The sequence below is a fragment of the Capra hircus genome, chromosome 6, assembly GCF_001704415.2.
Source record: "Capra hircus breed San Clemente chromosome 6, ASM170441v1, whole genome shotgun sequence".
NCBI lineage: Eukaryota > Metazoa > Chordata > Mammalia > Artiodactyla > Bovidae > Capra > Capra hircus.
This window is the reverse complement of record NC_030813.1, coordinates 47,166,547-47,172,074: the sequence shown is the minus strand read 5'-3', so window position 1 is coordinate 47,172,074 and position 5,528 is coordinate 47,166,547. Positions and strand designations below refer to the sequence as shown.

The 5,528-nt window shown below is 41.8% G+C and overlaps 1 pseudogene; it reads left to right on the top strand.

The window, feature by feature from the left end:
• Nucleotides 4,906-5,284, top strand: LOC102170864 (annotated as a pseudogene).

The window sequence follows — 5,528 nt, the reverse complement described above, 5'->3', positions numbered from 1 at the left end:
GCAAAGAGTTGGACACGACTGAGCGACTGAACTGGACTGAACTGAAAGTTTGCAAAGGGCTTTCACGTCTATCTTTATTCTTACTCCAGTCTCTGTTGAACCACGCGGGAAGAAAATTTGAGGATCAGCTGTATTCTTAATATGCATGGTATCTGTAACCAGCACACACACATGGTAAAACATGCACCTCTGACAAAACATTCAAAGTGGAATCATCCAAAGATGCTGATGATTTTTTGTTTCATACAGTAATTATTATCAAAGTGCTATTCACATTTAGAATATTCATTGAAAGACAAAAAATAGGTTATGAGTCCAGAATATCTTGCAATGTTCAAGGGCTTTTCTGTCACTCAAGAATGTTTATATGCTTTTGAAGAGAGAATTTTATTCTTTTCAGTTTCTATTTAAGCAAATTAGAATGACTCCAGTGTTAAGCTTTGGTGACAAGTTGTACATTTAGTTTCTAAAAGCCTTTAAAAAGAATGCATAGGTAATCAACAAGAAATGAAAATCTATCCATTATGCCCTGATTCTATCAGCAAATGGTACTATAAATAGGACCTAATAAAAGGACCAGAACAAAGCCCTCTGGTCAGGAGCTGGGCCCCAAATCATCTGAAATTCTATTTAGGAGATTAGATTGAAACCAATTCAATCCTTAAACAGAGGAACTAACATTAGACCTTAACAGAGATAACAAGATACAGTGATAAATGATATCAGAGGTGACCAATAAGCCTAACAGGACTGGAAAAGCCTACAAGTCATTCAATTTGCTGCTTTTCCAAGTAAATCACTAATGGCCACAAGCTGGCTCCACAGGAGCTGTGGGTGTGACTTATGACCAAACCTGAGAGGCTGAACGGTGTAATTAATGGAACATAGAAAAGATCTAACACTGCCCACGCCTCTAATCCAACCACCGCTGAATGCCCATGGAATGAACTGAAATCTCAAGTTTTTCTCCAAGGTGCTTTCCTTTTCAAATGAGATTTAATATGACATAGCTTTAAACCTTTACTATGAATAAAAATCATAATAATAACTAACATTTATTGAGCGCATAGCATGTGTGGGTATCAAAATTCAGAACACCATGAAAAGGGAAGAATTTGAGATTTAGGCAGGTGTCTTGGGTTATAAAAAGTAAAAATGGCAAGGCATGAACAATGAAGACAAGAGCAGTATCTTTTTAGGATTAAAGAAAAAACTACTGAAAGCAACCCTGGATCTGGGAGAGCTCTGAGAAGTAGCTGTTCATCAACAGCTGCTGAATGCAGGGCAGAGCAGAGGCCATGCAGCAAAGCAGGCTGCCAGCTAATAGGTATGATGCTCCAGAATGCTCTGTGTTTATGTGAAGGAATTTACAACCCAGCAATCACTACCGCAAAGCTTATACTTATCTCTTTACAATGCGTGCCTGCTCCGGGAATTTTCCTGTTCCCAAATTCAGATGTTGAGAGAAAGGGCGGATAAAGTCCCAGTAATAAGAACTGGAAGACAAACCACTATATTTGGATATAGATTTAACCCTCTGTCTATATAAGTAGTGTCCGTGAGGCACAAAGCTGGTTAATCTTCCTCTCTTTGTATGCTTCCAAATCCCATCTCATTTTGCATCCTGTGTGCTCTGCACAAATGCCAGTCCCCTTCGATTCAACCCTGATGTCAAATGACAAAGGGAAACATTCCCACTTGAACTCCTTCCCTTTCAGCCTTTTTGCTTCAAGTCTCCTTCAAACAAAGAATGCCTCTAATTCCCGGCTTGAGACTACGTTCTTACATGACAGGTAGCCTGGTGTGGCCAGGCACTTAAGGAAAAAAAAGGCAACGCCTTAGATTTTCCCCATGATGTAAATTAGAGAGTTGCAACCCCATCAGGGTCCTCCAGTGAAGCTGCCCGCTGAGTGAGAAAGTATTGGATTTCCATCTGTGTGCCTCATACCATTGGTGGCTATTGTTTAAATAAACATTACTTTGTATTGCATTTTTTAAAAATTCAATACATGTTGATGCCTGGTTAAAAGGAAAGAAAATTGCAGTATTAAAAGACTAGTATTTTCAGAGTCTTGTGATGTAAATTGCTAATTTAAAACCCAAAATATTGTTAAAGTGTCTTTATTTAATAGCAGGTGATTGCAAGCTGTAATTTGCAAGCTGTAGTTGCAGATGGTAATGTTTTTCCTCTCTTTTCAGCACTGCAGTACAGTATTTATTGCAGATCTATGCAGACACAGAACAGCCAACTGTGAAAGAAAACATTCTGCAAGAAGATTAACCACAAAGTTCATAAGACCAACATGGCTTTTGAGACCTGATCCACTCTGTCAAGGCAGGATCCTCTCCTTCCAAGCTTAGAGAATGTTTGCTCACCAAAAGAAGCTGAAGGTGATGTCATTGGTCTGCCAGGTCCCCGCTAAGGTTAAAATACATGAGTGAGAGAGTGATATTTAATTTGGGCTTCATTTATTTATTCTCTGGCAGGAGAGAATCCAGGGAAGAGATGGAATGTAGAGATAGGGTTGGAAGATAAAATATAGGACTCTCTCAAAGTTCAGACAGACAAACAATAATTTATTAGGATAAGTGTATCCCAAAGCGCGTGGGACATCTTTACACTAATAAGTTATCAATCCTTTATCTGAACTTCAAATTTAACTGGGAGACATGTATTTTAATTGGGAGACATCTATAGGAGGGCATGGCAACCTACTCCAGCATCCTTGCCTGGAGAATCCCAGGGACAGAGGAGCCTGTAGGCCACGGTCCATAGGGTCTCAAAGAGTGGGACACAACTGAAGTGACTTAGAACGCATACATACACATATTTTTATTTGCTTAATCTTGTAACTCTATGTAGCGAGAAAGGGTAAGTAAATAAATCTCAATGTCATTTTCAGACATCAGACATGGCACTTGGTGTTTACTGAACACTGAGCTAGGGACTTGCCTTCTGCTGCCCATGTAATCATGGCGAAGATTTATCAATTAGCCTTATTTTGAAGATTCACATTTGCAGTTCAGAAACCTTTGGTAACCTTCTGCATAGAGTTCACAGTAAGTCTGGACTTGGTGAGCAAGGTCTCTGTGACTTCAGAGCCTGAGTTCTTTCCATAAAATGATGCTGAGGCCTCACCTTTGTTCATTCTCTCCCACAATACTCAGGGCATCTGACAGAAAATCAGTGCCGTTCACCAGCTCCTGGTGGCCTCCCAACTCTCTCAACCCTGCAACAAAACAAACCAACCAACAAACCTGTCTATATCCCACCCTGTGGGTGCATGCTAAGTTGCTTCATTTGTATACGACTCTTTGTGACCCCATGGACTGTAGCTTGCCAGGCTCCTCTGTCCATGGGAATCTCCACTCCAAATGGAGTGGGTTGCCACGCCCTCCTCCCGAGGATCTTCCCAATCCAGACATTGATCCCAAGTATCTTACATCTCCTGAATTGGCAGGCAGATTCTTTACCACTAGTGATGCCTGGGAAGCCCACCCCAGTGACAACAAAAGCACTATTTGCTTTCATTTTTATTTTCAAGAAGGATAACAGCTGTTTCTCCATGCATGTCATCCAAGTGAACTTCTGATTCTCTTTGATTGGATTGTAACTGATTACCAAAAGACCTGGGAAGTCTGGCCTTCTTTGAGCACTTGACCTTACACATTTGTATGGAATTCCAAAAGTGGTGACACAGGGCTAGAGCAAGAACAAGAAGGGGGCTGTTGGCCGCTGACCCAGTAGCCACACCTCCCTTCTTTCCTGTTGATTCGGTGTCCACTACCTTACCGATGACTCCATAGCAGGTCATGATTGAGTGGTAGGGCTTCTCAACAGGCTTATTGTTGGCGTTTGGGTGACATAATTCTTCATCCCAAGGGACTCCTCTGAATATCACATTTCTCCTTCTGTATCCCGGATCCTAAGTACTGCAGTCAGGCATTTAGTCACTTTGTAAACCTAGAACAGCCCTACTCATTTCTAAATCCTTCTGTTGGGGCAGGGACACCTCCATCAGGCAATCTGGTTATCTCTTTACCTTAGTAGTCATGGTTTGGGGGCCAGAGTCATCCAGGTTTGGCCAATGTAGACCGGAAGGGAAGTCCACTTGGAGCTTCTAAGGAAGGTTTCCCCACTAAAAAAAAGAGAGTCAGGGACAGAAGAGTGTCTCTTTCATCACTGGATGTGCTTGTGTCTGTGTGAAATGTCGAGCTACCACAGCACTTTTTCACCCAGGGGGGCAAAAACTGAAGATGGGAAAATGGCAAGTGCAAAAATGGAAAAATCCTGGGCCCATGATGACATCACTGAGCTGCAAATTAGCAAACCTTGGAGCTGCCTGACTTGAAGCGTGCTATCCTTGTTAAAGGCTCTTGAATGTGGGGGACGGGGAGCACTCAAGCCACTTGCAGCTCAGAGGACCCAACTGTCACATGATCCAAGGTCCCTGGACGTTTGAAGGGAGGGCAAGGAAAGAACTACGATGTGGGGTGCCAGAGACAACTTTGGCAGATGATGGTACAATTATAGGAGGAGAGGGGAAGGGGTAAAATCAGAGTAGTGGAATTGGAAGCCTGACTCTATCACTAAATAACTTTGCAATCTTGAGTAAGGTCAGCCATTATCTCAGCCTTACATTTCCAATCTGAAAACTATCAGGATGAAATTTACAAAAGTTTTTAGCTCACCTATGGGCCACCCTACACCTACAGGACTGCTGTTTTTCACTGGTCCCTCTTCCTGACAACTGTGTGGTTCAGCCATACAGACCACTAACCCCACAGTCTTACAGCAGGTCTCTTCACTCATCTCACCTGTGCATTTTCTGAGCCACTTGAATTCAGGGACCCAACCTAAACCCACTCCCTTCACCCAGCTCCCTATCTACCTACACTGAAGCCATGGCTCCTATGAAAAAGCTTGTGGCAAAGGGATCAATGAAAAGAAGCAGGTCCTGACATTTCCTCTTGACAGTGTCCATCCTGTCGAAGATTGAATCATGGATGCTGTCAGTTTTGAGCAGGTTCTTTAGGAAAGAATCAAAGTGAATGGAAAAGCTGGAAATATTAATGGAGATGCTGTAACAATGGAAAGAAGCAAAAGTGAGATTACCATAACTTCTGAGGTGCCTTTTTGCAAAAGGTATTTGAAATATCTCACCAAAAATATTTGGAGAAACATAATCTATGTGACCAGTTGCAAGTAGTTGCAAAGTTACAAATTGCATTACTCCAGTTTAATCAAGATAAAGAAGAGGAGGAAGATGAATATTTTGTATGATATCTTGAATAAAATTTGGGCTTCCCAGGTGGCTCATTGGTAAAATGTCCACCTGCCAATGCAGGAGACGAGGATTAAAAACCCACCCCCTTCCATCCTAGGAGATGTAGATATTGTATTTTATGGCTCTAATATGAATGTCATTTGGGTCAAGCATCAGCCTCAAGATCTCTGCTATTTCTACGCATCTTTATGTCTGCACCAGATGAATTTCATGCTAATTAAAATACCAAAACCCAGTTCT